This window comes from Sarcophilus harrisii, chromosome 2 (genome assembly GCF_902635505.1).
Source record: "Sarcophilus harrisii chromosome 2, mSarHar1.11, whole genome shotgun sequence".
Taxonomy (NCBI): domain Eukaryota; kingdom Metazoa; phylum Chordata; class Mammalia; order Dasyuromorphia; family Dasyuridae; genus Sarcophilus; species Sarcophilus harrisii.
In genome coordinates, this window is record NC_045427.1 from 328137844 (window position 1) to 328152567 (window position 14724).

A 14724-nucleotide genomic window follows, 5' to 3' on the forward strand; every position below is an offset into this window, starting at 1 on the left:
TAGCAGGTTATTTCCTAATCATTTCCAATTTGGACAGTGTATAAGACATTCAATAAGCATTTTTAAGTTCCTGTGATGTGCTGAGCTCTGTGCTAAATGCTTGTAGATACAAAGAAAAGCAAAAAAAAATTTACCTACTTTCAAAGAGGTCACAATTTAATGGGGGGATACCATATGCCAATAATTATGTACAAATGAACTGAAGATATGTCTCTATAGAACAAGGAGAGAAGGCATTACCATTAAGAGGGATCAGGAAAGGCTTCTTGTAGAGGGTAGAATTTGACCTCGGACTTGGAAGAAGCCAAAGAAGCCAAGAGACAGAGATGAAGAGAAAATTTTAAGTCAGTGAAAATGCCCAAAATCAAAACATGATGTGTCTGGTTTTAGGAACAGCAAGAGGGTCATTGTCAATGAATCACAAAGTATTAGAGGGTGGGGAGGAAGGGAAATAAAGTGAAAGAAGATTGGAAAGGGCTTTGAATGCAAAGCAGACGATATATTTGTTCCTAAAGAGAGAAGGAAGCCACTGGAGTTCACTGAATAAGGGATGACACACTCAGATCTGAGTGGAGGAGAATGGACTTTAAGAAAGTCTCTGTCTGAACCTTGAGGCAGAGAAATCAGACCATTGCAATCATCCAAATAAAAAGTGGAGACAATTACACCAGAGTGATGGCAGTGTCAGAGGGGAAAGGGAGTCAGAAGTATGTGTTAGAAAGAATGAGGAGTCAACGAAGATGAAGCTGACAAGGACAAACACATGTGGATGACTTATCCTGCTCTCCTTTCTCAAGAATAGCTTCCCCTCATCCCGATGTTCCTCATTCCTCTCCATTTATTGTAAACCATATATACTTCAAAGTCCCACTTCTCAAGGAGACCCTTTCTGATTACTGATAGTCTTTATGGATCTCCTCTTCTCTGAATTCCTATAATCCTTAATATGAATTTTACTAAATTACATAGTTACTTAATCATATGTGTTCATTATGAAACACAGCCTGATATGAGGGATACAAAACCAAACTTGGAGTCATTCTGGTTCAAGATCTGTCTCTGAGTCAGGGATGACCAGGGAATATCCAGGGAAAAATCATTAACCTCCCTGGCCCTCAGTTTCTTCATCTGTAAAAATGACTACATGGTCTCTAAGGTTTCTCCCAGCCCTAGATCTTTGATCTTGTGATATTTAGTCACTTTCAGAATTCTTGAAAAATTCTACAAGATTAAGTTACAGAGAAATTGTTGATCTGTATTGTACCTCCCGTGACAGAGGGAAGGAGGAACAAAATAAGCATTTATATAGTATCTACCATGTGGCAGGCACTTTGCTAAACACTTTACATATAGGATCTCATTTGATCCTCACAACAATCCTGAGAGGTAGGTGCTATTATTTCTCCCACTTTACACTTGAGAAAACTGAGGCAACCTCCTGACTCTAGGGCTAGTAATTTATCTACTACACCATCTAGATGCCAGGAAATCACAGATTTTTCCATTCTTGGAGATGGGGAACCTTCTACAATTTGTTCCTATTACATTAGAAATGGGCTTTTATATCTGATTTTTAAATCCTTGAGAACAAGAACTTGTTTTTATGATTTTTCCTGCATTATCCCACAAAATTTCCCTTACTTTTCCCTCTACTAATTTAAATACTGATTGTCCCAAAGGTCTTAGGGCAATTAAAAGTTAATATCCTTAGATTTGGAATATCCAGTATATATTAAATATTTACTGGGAAACAATAAAGAGCTTAGAATCTAATGGTTTGTTATCTTTTATGTCTATGTTTATTATCTTTTATTACCAGTTTGTAAATTTCTTGGGACCAATGACCCTATTTTATATTTCTTCCAATATTCTCATAGTGTGATCCACATAGAAAATGATCAGTGCTTTTCCACTGATGGTTTAGTGTTATTTGTCTTATACTTTTGGTTTTTAGTAAAAGGTCCAAAGGTAAGGTCTTTTGTTTACTTTTCCATTGGAAGATTTGAGAACTTCAGGACCTTGGAGTTGGTTATGGGTTGAGAAGATGAGGATTACAAAACTGGAGAGAAATTGGAGCGAAGTGGGAGGAAATAAGGAGGGAAACCAACCTAACTCCCACTGATTAAGTACTTTCCTTGCCTGAAGCTTAGACTGTTTTCTGCTATCCTTCAAAAAAAAAAAACCTCTGGGAATTCAGATAGTTCTGTGATTATGGATAGATTTTTTTTGCTGTTGTGTTCTTAGCTTAATCTTAAATTTTGGTAGTTTTTGCTCTGACTATTCATTTTAACCATCTGAGATAGGCAAGTTGATGGAGTGATTGAGATAAAAGACATTGGACAAGGAGGTCTTTAGATCTGAGTTCATAACTCATTGGCTATTTTAAGAAACTGAGGCAAGATAGAGATTAGAGAGTTTTTAATATTTTATTTGAGAGAGAGAGTCTTGTGTCCTGCTTTCTAGAGCCCCCACACTCGGGTGATTAAACATACCTTCCTAGCAGAGAAGTGATGTGGCATGACTCCTCAGAAGGGTGGGAAAATGGAATCCATTTATTTCAGGGGCTTTCTCCTTTTTATATTTTAACAAAAACAACTCTGAAAACATGGGACCACATAAACGACTTGCTATGTAGTTTGCCACCTGGTATCACTCAATCTCATCACCGCCCCCTGACTTCTCAGGAAGGCCGAGAGCCCTTAGGAGACATGGGGAGCCCAACCAGACATTGTTAGCAGGTTCCCTCTGGGCTGAAGGGTCTTAAACCTCACCCAAACTTTTACCACTGACTGTGACCCTCTACATCTCGCCCTTTCTTTTGTTTGAATTGAAGCAAGTATACACGAGTGATTCAAATCCATTACCATGGGAGGAATTACACAGGCAAGTTGTAATGTCATACAAGCAAGTAGTAACATAACAAATAATATGAATAAATAAAATACTATAAAGATTTCCAAGAGTCCCAGAAGGAAGGTGTAAAAAATAACCATCAATTCACAACCACACATACACCTCCTTCAGCAGCCAAGAAATAGTCCAAAACCAATCTATTCTCCGTCATTTCATGTGTCAGGGAATGCAATGATTCCTGTAGGTTTTGAAGTCCTGCATCAGTCTTATATTTCAGGGAATTATTTCTGATGTTTATGAGTACACAAACGGTTAACTGCCAAGCTCCTTCAGTGGTGGGCACAGTCAGCAACAGAACCACCTGATGCCTCCCAGGTCCTCTCCTTCACCTCAGGATCCTCTCCCTTTCTGTCTCTCTCTAATGGACAAGGAGACTATTGGGTTCCTTCTCCATCTGTTGAGATACAAGCAAACCCTCTCCCCCAAGCAGTTAACCTATCTGGTCTCTTCCATTCACCACTTTCTGGATCTCTCCACATCACCTGGTGATCATCTAAAGATTAGTGGAGATGCTCACACTGAACACTGCCCATCCAGCACTGGTTAGAGCCAGTGCATCTCCATCAAAATCAAAATAAATATCTAATACATAAAGTTAAATTTTAAAAAAAAATTTTAATAGCTTTTTATTTACAAGTTATATACATGGGTAATTTTACAGCATTGACAATTGCCAAACCTTTTGTTCCAATTTTTCTCCTCCTTCCCCCCACCCCCGGATAGCAGGATGACATGTTAAATATATTAAAGTATAAATTAAATACCAAATAAGTATACATGTCCAAACCGTTATTTTGCTGCACAAAAAGAATCACATTCTGAAATATTGTACAATTAGCCTGTGAAGGAAATAAAAAATGCAGGCGGGCAAAAATACAGGGATTGGGAATTCAATGTAATGGTTCTTAGTCATCTCCCAGAGTTCTTTCACTGGGTGTAGCTGGTTCAGTTCATTACTGCTTCATTGGAACTGATTTGGTTCATCTCATTGCTGAAGATGGCCAGGTCCATCAGAATTGATTGATCATTGTTACTGAAGTATATAATGATCTTCTGGCCCTTCTCATTTCACTCAGCATCAGTTCATGTAAGTCTCTCTAGGCCTTTCTGAAATCATCTTGTTGGTCATTTCTTACTGAACAATAATATTCTATAATATTCATATACCACAATTTATTCAGCCATTCTCCAATTGATGGGCATCTACTTACTCAGTTTCCAGTTTCTGGCCACTACAAAGAGGACTGCCACAAACATTCTTGTACATACAGGTCCATTTCCCTTCTTTAAGATTTCATAAAGTTAAATTTATAAGTTCTCTAGGGTTACCTATGGCTTTCCCTCTTTTATTTTTGGAGGAGGGTCTTGATCCTGGATTCTGTTGTTGGAAGTCAAAATCTGGATAAATATCACCAAATTACATTTCAATAGTGTATCAGTAGGCCTGATGCTACTACTTCTCCTGGGTGATAGATCACACATTGCCTACCTATATTAGTGACTGGGATATTAACTACATATTCTGCAGTTTCCCAAATCAGTGTATAGATAAATACTGTTTCGTAAGCACTATCCGGAAGTGAAATGGTTAAGCTGACTGTATGTGGAGGCAAGGGATCCATAGGCTGGACAAGGATAGATTTCAGCTCTCCAAGGGATATCTCAGTTGTTCCAGCTGCATAAAACTTTATTCCTCCCAATTGTAATCCCTTTCCCCCATCAGGTTGCTTCTCAGGTGACTGATCATGTCTGAGTACTGAACTTTTAAAGACTCTCTGGTTGCCATCATGCCCCAAGTGTTTTTTGGCCTGGGGACCTGGAGCTGAGCCCTGCTTCCCATTTCCCCGAGTCAATCTACATTCTGACACCCAGTGGAAGCCCTTGTTGCATTTTGAACATGGGGTCTGGGGTCTTGTTCTCCCACTCTGTTTTTTCACTTTATCTTTTTGCCAACATTGAACTTTCAGGTGCCCTACTTTACCACATTGAAAACACTGACGAGTCTCTCTTGAAGCCCCTTCCCAAAAGGAACCCTGGCTTCCCATGTTTAGAGCTTGAAAAATCTGCATCATATACTGGGCATAAAAGGTATTTGTGTCCACTGTGGCACAGCATCTTATGATCTTATCTAAAGGAGCATCTTTTTTAGTCCTAATATAACTCTTCTACTATCCTTATTAGCATTTTCTCTAGCAAGTTGTCTTACTATAATTCCTGTAGCTTCATTTTCACCAATAGTTTGTATGACAGCTGTCTGCAGGCATCCAACGAAATCAGCAAAGGGTTCATTTGGACCTTGCACTATTTTTAATGAAGGCTTCCCCTCTATCTTGTCTTCCTGGGAGGGTGCCCCATACTTTGATAGCTGAAGAAGCAGTTTGCTCATACACTGCCAAAAGGTAATTAATCTGTGTTAAAGTGTCTGCATATGGAACTATACCTGCTAGTTGGTCAAAAGTGACTGGTGTATTAACTCCAGTTTGCCTATTTTGTTGGGCTTTATCCTACATAGTTCACTATACTCCAAAAGCCACAACAAGTTTTGTCCGAGTTCTAAACATATCCTTGCTACAGATCTCCAGTCATTAGGTGTTAAAATTTCATAAGCCAGATTCTCTAATAGCATCTTTACATAAGAATATGTAGACCCATAAAGAGTGCAAGCTTTTTTCAGATCTTTGATAGTTTCCAGATTAAAAGGAGTGTATCTTCTCCTGGCTTGACCTGAAGTCAAATTCTTCAATCACAGGATATGCTTCTATTCTCAATCCAATTGTATCCTGTCCTTCCTCCTTTGCTTTAACTAATGCCTCCTGCAAAGGGGACATAACGGGTGGGCAAAACTACCCCATGGGTGGTGCTGATGGTGTCACTACCCTTCCCACTCTTCCTCCTCCCTCTGCCCACAAAGGTGAAATTGAGGGAGAAAAGTCAGGAGATGGGGAATGCCCTAAGGGTGCCTGCTCTGGGTAGGAGGAAGTGAAACTGAGCATTGACAATGAGAAGCACCATATTCTTTAAGTTTTTCAGCTGGGTACTTGAGGTACTTAACTTGGCCATGCCCTCCAGCTGCATTGTCAGTACCATCCCCCTCGGGGTTTTTCTCCTCACACTTCCTTGCCTGGCCATTCACATTAAAATCTTTCCTTGTTTTAAAACTTGTGGGATTTTTAAAAGCCAATTATTTTATATTGTACATAAGGAATGTTTCTTCAGGAATTGAGTCAGGACCCACACCTTTGTAATATTCAATTAATCTCTGCCTCTAATCTCTCTTCCTTAGAGAGCCAAGGAGATTTGCACTCTAATATATTTAAGAGCCCAGTGATCTGCCTCTGAGTTACCAACAAACCTTGCTTCTCTATTAATCTAATTAAGCATGCTTCATATTTTCCTCTGGGTGGGGAGGCTTCTTTCTTAGTATCTGCCCCATTTTGGCTGAAAAATGAAAGTGACTAGACTATCCCATACAGATTCTTCCCCCTTGCCTATTTTAATACTTTCCCTACTCAGGTCATTGGGACTTCTCCACTGAACTCGGCCAATCGGTTCATTGGAACTGATTTGTGTAGGACCTCACCTAGAGCCCTACGTTTGGGCACCAAATGTTGTGTCCTGCTTTCTAGAGCCCCTACATCGGGGTGATTACCTTACTAGTGGAGAAGTGATGAGACAGGACTCCTGGGGAGGGTGGGAAAATGGAGTCAGTTTATTTCAAGATCTTTCACCTTTTTATAATGTAACAAAAACAACTCTGAGCATGTGGGACCACATAAACAACTTGCTATGTAATTTGCCACCTGGTATCACTCTGCTTCAATCTCAACATAGGTTGTCACTGCCCCCTGACTTCTCAGGAAGGCTGAGAGCTCTTAAGGGAGATGGGGAACCAAACCAGACATTGTTAGCAGGTTCCCTCTGGGCTGAAAAGTCTTAAACCTCACCCAGAGTTTCCCCACTGACTGTGACCTTCTACAGGAAAGATTGTGCTGGGGGCAAAATAGGATCCATGTTGCCCCCAGAACTAGATTGGACTTATGTCTCAAAGAAGACAGCAACGAGTAAAGAATTCCAGGAATTCTTTATAGGGTTCCAGTGATCAAGAGAATCAAAGGCACGGAGCAGATTGAGCACTGGTGAGCAGACCATAAATTCGGTTCTGACAGGTTGGGGATGAGGACCATAAATTTTTGATAACAGGAGGACCTAGGAGCCAGGATATCTGAAATAGAAGATCTCTCCCTTATCTGAGATTAAACCTTTACAGTTTATGACTCTGGACTAGCTAGTCCTAAATTATATCAGGCCTAATGGTCAGGAAGGGGAGGTTGCAAGCAGGGGGACTGAGGCAGAACAATAAAAGGAGGCTATGATCTAACACTATGAGCTTCCATTTTACTCAAAAGTTAAAACACTTGCCTTTCTTATCTCCCAAAAATTGTTGCAAGTATCAAAAGAGATGATGGCCATGAAATTGGTTTTCAATTCCATTCAATCATTTTAAAACACTCTATAAACATTAGGTAAGTGATTTCACAAGCATGAGGAAAGTTCAACATGGATGTTTCCTTTCCAAGGCAGATCTTTCCTCTATTTGACAGATAAGGTAACTGAGGCAAATAGGTTTAAATGACTTGCCCAGGGGCACACAGCTAGTAAATATCTGAGGTCAAATTTGAATTCAGCTGTTTCTAATTCCAGGCCTAGAGCTCTATCTAGTATATGACTTAGCTATAAATTTATCATAGTCTAAGTGGAAAACTTTTTTTTTTTATTTGTGTGTGTATGTGTGTGTGTGTTTTAGAAAATGGGATTTAGTGTTTGTAGCAGCCCATTTTGTAGTGGCAAGAAACTAGAAACTGACTGGAAGCCCATCAGATAGAGAATGGTTGAATAAATTATGGTATATGAATGTTATGGAATATTATTGTTCTGTAAGAAATCAATAGAATGATTTGAGAAAGACCTGGAGAGACTTACATGAACTGATACTAAGTGAAGTGAGTAGAACCAAGAGAACTTTGTACACAGCAACAAGATTATATCAGTGCTCAATTCTGATGGACATGGTTCTTTTCAACAATGAGGACATTTAGGGCCAGTTCCAATGATCTTGTGATGGAGAGAGAGGACTATGGGGCCTGAGTATGGATCACAACATGGTGTTTTCATTTTTGTTGTTGTTTGCTTGCATTTTGTTTTCTTTCTCATTTTTTCCTTTTTCATTTGAGTTTTCTTGTGCGGCATGATAATTGTGGAAATTTGTATAGAAGAATTGCACATTTAATATATATTGGATTACTTGCCAACTAGGAGAGAAAGTCGGAGAAGGGAGGGAAACAATTTGGAACACAAAGTTTTGCAAGGGTGAATGCTGAAAATTATTTATGTATATGTTTTGAAAATAAAGCTTTAACAAAAAATTATTCAAAAAAAAAAAAAAGAAGAAGAAGATGAGATTTTGGGTTGGGACTTGAAAATAGTCAGTATACGAGGAGATATGGAGAGAAATCATTCTAGACTTAGGGGATAGCCAGAGAAAATGCCCAGAGCCCAGAGGAATATCTTGTTTGTGGAACAGCAGGAGGACACTTTCAGTAGGAGGAAGATGGAAGATGTAGTTGATTTTGATGTGATTGAGGAGAACAATTAGCACCAAATATTGGGATTCAGTTTTAAGAATTCACAATTGACATTCTCTTGGCCAAAAGGTAGGTTTATTTAGAAGTTAGAGACAAAATGAAGAGATACCAGGAATACAAAATAGAATTTGGAGAGCATACAGTTAGTAACAAAAGGGATTTTAACAATTAACAGTGAAAAGAGCAAGTTCCTAGTGGAACTCACAACTAGGAGAAAGGAAATATTTCCTTGAGACCATACCATTGACTGACAGGCTAAATCCTAAAAGGGATTTAGCACTCTAAAAGAGTTAGCTATAAGATAAAGACACCCGGAGCCATGGTGAGGGAATGAAAGGAAAGACACTGTGAGGCATGGGGGTGGGGAAAGGAGAAAGACTACAAGGCAGAATGCTAAGGCAATGGGGATAAATCAGTAGATTGTCTAGGGCAAAAGGGGTTCAGCAAAGATGCCATGGGCCATAGACAGATTTATAGGAGAAATTTAACTTCAGGAGTTTGACCTAACTTAGATTTCTGACTGAATATAGCAAGATAGGTCTACCCAGGACCTCTACAAGGTTGAACTGATCAGGGAGTAATTTTATCAATATTGCAGGCTCTCTCTGTCAACCTTACCTTGTCAGAGTTTTGGGTTTGTTTTTTTTTTTTTTACATGCTTACAAACACCTTGAAATTGATCCATGAATTTCTTGACAATCCAAAGAGTTAAGAGCTCTTGGACTAAATCAGTGTTGTCAAACTTAAATGGAAAAGGGACCCTGTTGCTACATATTAGCATCTATGTTTTGTTGTATTTTTATTTATTTTATCAAATATTTCTCAGTTACATTTTCATCTGGTTTAGGCTCCACTCAAAATTTTATTGGCCAAGATGAGCCCCATGGGCTTTGTATTTGACAACTCTGAACTGAATGATCTCTGAGACACCTTCTAGTTCTAAACCTTCTGATTCCACGGGATTAATATTTAATAAAAGTTTATAACAGGTGAAAGACAGATAGAGAAAATGATGGAAAAAGATCAAGATGCCTACTAGGTTTTATTTCCAATCCCCAAACTGACTTGGTTGAATGGCATTGTTGAAGGCTTTTCTTTATACCTCAGTTTTTCTGTGTTTGAACAAAGCATGCTGAAATCAGCTCAAACCAGATTGAGAGAACCAGAAGTTAAAATTTCAGCTTTAAAATTTACACCTCGGAAATCAGCAAGTAGTATAAACAAGGGTTTCATTTGTTGTTTTGTTGATTGTCTAGATTTAAGAAAGTATTAAAAATGCAGATTAAATTTAAAAAGGTATCATGTATACATTGTTCCTCTTCTCCCCCTTTTCCAGCCAACCTATTGCAAAAATGTTTTCCAGCATATCCCCTCCTCTGGGAAATAAGGTCTTGCCCTCTGCCTAAAAAGCCTGAGCTAGGGAGAATATACTCAGTGTTCTGTGCTCTCTCCCTAAAACGTACTAAAAAAGTGTGAGCTGGCATTGTGACGTTTTGACAACCTAGTCACTGTTTTCCAAAGTCTAATTTCTCAGCCTTTGCCTTTTCTGGGGTTGTTTCCTCACTGCTTCACTCATCAAAGGCTGGGTCAGAAAAGGGGGGCGGGAAAAAGTTAGCCAGTATTGCTACTTACTAATACTTCCTGTTGAAATGAAGCTTTATGTTCTCTCCCTATATCCCAAAAAATGGGATGATAATAATTGTGTGGAAAAGGTGAAGAACTTATAGATCAAGCACATATTGATCAGTGACTATTAAATTAGCTGAAGTCTTAAGGCCTCAGTTTTGGCTTCTCCAGAGTCACGTGGTTTTAGATAAGGCCTGGACTACATTCCATTGTCCAAAGAAGGGATTAAAAAAGTATAATGGCCAAAGAAGCTGTACATCACCCTATCTACTACATTCCACTGACCAAATAGGGGGATAGAGACTTATGTAACCAATCACAACATACAGAGGGTGGGATTTGGGGGTTCTTTGTCTGAAATGTATAAAAATTGTGACCACTCTCAAGGGAGTGACTCTCCTGCTGTGAGCTTGGGCTCACAGAACAGGATGGTTTGCTTCTCGAGATTCTAATAAATAATTCTGTCTTCTATGAATGATCTCCGAGTAGTCATTTTTGGGTAGAGGTTTTTTTACATCCCACATATAATGATTTTTTTTTGCGAGGGGGGGCAGTGAAACCTATGGTTGCCTCAGGATAAGGAACTTTGAATGAGGAAATTCCCTCTTAACAACGCAAGTGGGCAATTCTTCTACCACTGAATCATAAAGAATTTCTGGGGCACTGAGAAATAAAGTGATTTGCCCAGGTAAATGAAACAAAAAGTCAGAGGCAAGATTTGATTCCAAGCTGATTCTCTTCTACTTGCCTTAATAACAAATAAAAACAAGGTTTACATTTATTTATCTTTATGTAAAAAACTTTAAGATTTACAAAGCACTTTTCTCACAATAATTTTGGAAGTTTTGTATTCAAGTATTATGTTCATTTCATAGATCAAGAAATCTTCTATGAAGTTAAGTAATTAACTCAAAATAATACCCATAAACATAAACATACTCTGAATCCAAGATCAATGTTCTTTCTATTACATCAGGATGGATGATGACTATTTCAAGAGCTCAAGTCAACAATTTTTTTTATCAACTACCTTTATTATCTGAAAACAAAGACCAAGATAAAAAACAACCCAAACCAACAACCCACTAAAACAGTCTTTACCTTAAGGCACTTATGTGCTAATACAATACTGTTCACAAGTAAGTAAATAAAAAGCACTTGATCCAGACTTATAATTTTATTGGCCTAGACTCTAAAGAATGACTGAGGAACATTCCTATACTAATATAGATCTGTAACTATTCTCTTATTTATCCTATGGGTAAGAGAGTTTCATAGGGACCATAAAAGGTGAAATGACTTGCCTATAGTGACATAACCATGAATATATCAGAGATAAGACTTGGACTTCCCTTTCTGGAAGGTTTATTGTTCATTCCTTATTCCAAATTGTCTCTCTCTATACTAAACAATATAACCTGTTTTCAAAATAGATGAACTAATAGCTAGTTGAACTAATAGATGAACTAATGAGTGGGAGGATGGTGGGGATAAATCAATAGATTGTCTAGGGCAGAAGTTGGTGAACTATGACCTGCAGGCTAAATCCTGCCCATCATCTGTTTTTGTATGACTCGAGTTAAGAATGTTTTTTATATTTTTAAATACAGTAAAGTTTTATTTAAAATTGTAAAAGAAAATTCTTAGCACAGATGCTGGCTGAATTTTGGCCCTTGGGTGGTAGTATGCTTAACCCCTGATATAGAAAAGCTTCTCAGAAACAGTGATTGACTTTGTGTGTATTTGACCCTTCTTTATACTACACTTATACTATCATACATGGGCAGAAAAGAATATCCAATTGTGAAAAGTAGTTTGAGGACCTAAGAAAAAATTGCTTGATGGTTTGAAAGCTATTCAAAAACAAGTACTGACTGAAGATGTGGATGGCTACAAGGCACTGTTTATTGACTTATTTACATATGATTTGTTTTCAGGATTTTGAAGGATATAGCTGAGAAACTATAAACCAGAGAACTGTTTAGTATCTATGGAAAAACTCTGTTGTTTGTCTGTATTATATCTGATTAAACTATGAACTTTAAAGTTTTTCACTTGAGTTATAGATGGATCAGTACTAGTGAGGAAGCCCTGATTTAAGACATTAGAAGCCACAAAAGAAAGATATGAAAGAAAGCAAAAATATTTAAAGTAGTGAGTCAAACTTATTAGAATACAAGTTATTCCCCAAATAATAAATGGTCAAAGGAAATGAACGGACAATTTTCAGATGAAAAAATTAAAGCCATCTAAAGTCATATAAAAATGCTCTAAATCACTTTTAACTAGAGAAATGCAAATTAAGACAACTCTGACAATCAGACTGGCTAAGATAGGAAAAGATAATGATAAATATTGGAGAGGATGAGGAAAAACTGGGACATTAATGTATTATTGGTGGAACCATGATCTAATCCAGTTATTCTGGAGGGCTATTTGGAACTATGTCCAAAGGGCTATCAAGCAGTGTCACTATTAGATCTGTATCCAAAGAGGTCATAAAAGAGGGAAAAGGACCCACATGTGCAAAAATGTTTGTAGCAACTTTTTTTTTTTTTTTTTTTTTTTTTTGGTGGTGGCAGGGAATTAGAAACAGAGTGGATGCCTTTCAATTGGGGAATAGCTGAATAAGTTATAGTATATGAATGTAATGGAATACTATTGTCCTATAAGAAATAATGAACAGGCTGATTCAGAAAAACCTGGAAAGACATAAATGGATGCTAAATGAAGTAAGCAGAACTAGGAGAACATTGTATATAGTAACAGGAAGATTGTATGATGATCAACTATGATAGACTTAATTCTCAGCAATATGGTGATCCAAGACAATTCTAATAGACTTGGGAGATAGAAAATGAAATCTGCTAGAAAATGCCATCCTTATTCAGAGAGAAAACTTTGGAGACTATATATTGAAGCATAGTATTTTCTCAGTTTTCTTTGTTTTTTCTTTCTTTTATTTTTTCTCTTTTGATCTGAATTTTCTTGCACAAGATAACACACAGAAAATTGTTTAAAAGAATTGCACAGGAGGGGCAGCGAGGTGGTGCAGTGGATAGAGCACCAGCCTTGAATTCAGGAGTACCTGAGTACAAATCTGGTCTCAGACACTTAACCCTTCCTAGCTGTGTGATCTTGGGCAAATCACTTAATCCCAACTACCTCAGCAAAAAAAAAAAAAAAAAAAGAATTGCACAGGGGCATCTAGGTAGTGCAGTGGTCTGAAGTCAGGAAGACTTGAGTTCAAATTTAGCCTTAGACACTTAATACTTCCTACCCATGTGACCCTGGGCAAGTCATTTGACTCCAATTGCCTCAGGGAAAAAAAAAAAAAAAAGAATTGCACATATTTAACCAGTATCAAATTGCTTGCTGTTTTAGAGAGGGGCGAGGTAAAGAAAGGAAAGAGAAAAATTTGTGCTAGGGTATGGGACCCTGTCGAGAGGGAGTACTGAGGCCACCTCGACTTTCGGTACATAATAAATTTTCAGTCACATTGCAGAAACACCCTTGTTGAGAAAGGAGCAGTAATGTGTGACATGGGAAAGGATTCAATCTGAGGGTCACAGTGTAGTTGCTTATAAGCAGGGATGCCTTGACAGGACCTCTCATCTGTGAGTGGGTTGCTGAAATGGCTGGATTGGCTCTCATTCCATTAGCAGATACCATGGGTATGTAAAGCCCATGAGCTGCTTCTCTGAATAGTGATTGGGAATTGCCTATTTGTTAACATCATGATCACGCTTGCAAAAATGTGTATCAACAAGGCTGTACAGCATAATAAACTGGAGCTCTTTTCACACTCCTGAGTCTCCCATCTCATTCATCTCGCCTCTGAGATCAAAGCACTCATAGACTTTGAGCTCTCAATCAAGAAGGCCACAACAAATTTGGAATACAATCTTACAAAAATAAATGTCAAAAACAATTTTTACATCTATTTGGAAAAATGAAATACTATTGAAATTTTTAAAGTGTAATTTTCATCCTAAGAACTATAGAGAGTGAATGTAGATCAAAGCATACTATTTTCATTTTTTCTTTCTCTTCTTTTTCCTCCCCTTTTTCCTGATTTTTCTTTTATAACATGACTAATAACAATTTAATAACAATGACTAATAACATGTTTAAAATGATTGTACATGTGTAATCTATATTATATTGCTTACTGTCTTGGGGAGGGGGGAAAGAAGGGAAGGAGAAGAAAATTGGAACTCAGAATCTTATAAAAAAGATGTTGAAAGCTGTCTTTATATGTAATTGGAAAAATAAAATACTCAATATTATTTATTTAATTTATTAATATTGATAATAATAAATTAATAATATTTTAAAATAGAGAGAGGGGAGGGATGAGAAGACAGAAGATACAACAGGTGCCAAAAAAAAGAAGCTAATGGCAAATGTTCTCTCCTGATATTTGAAAGAAGTGAGAGAAGAGGGTAATTGGAAGATAAGAATAGCTGTTTTAGGAGAAGCCAAATGAAAGAGCCAAATGAAGCTAAATAGGCCCTCATATGCTGATATTGATTGGGAGAAA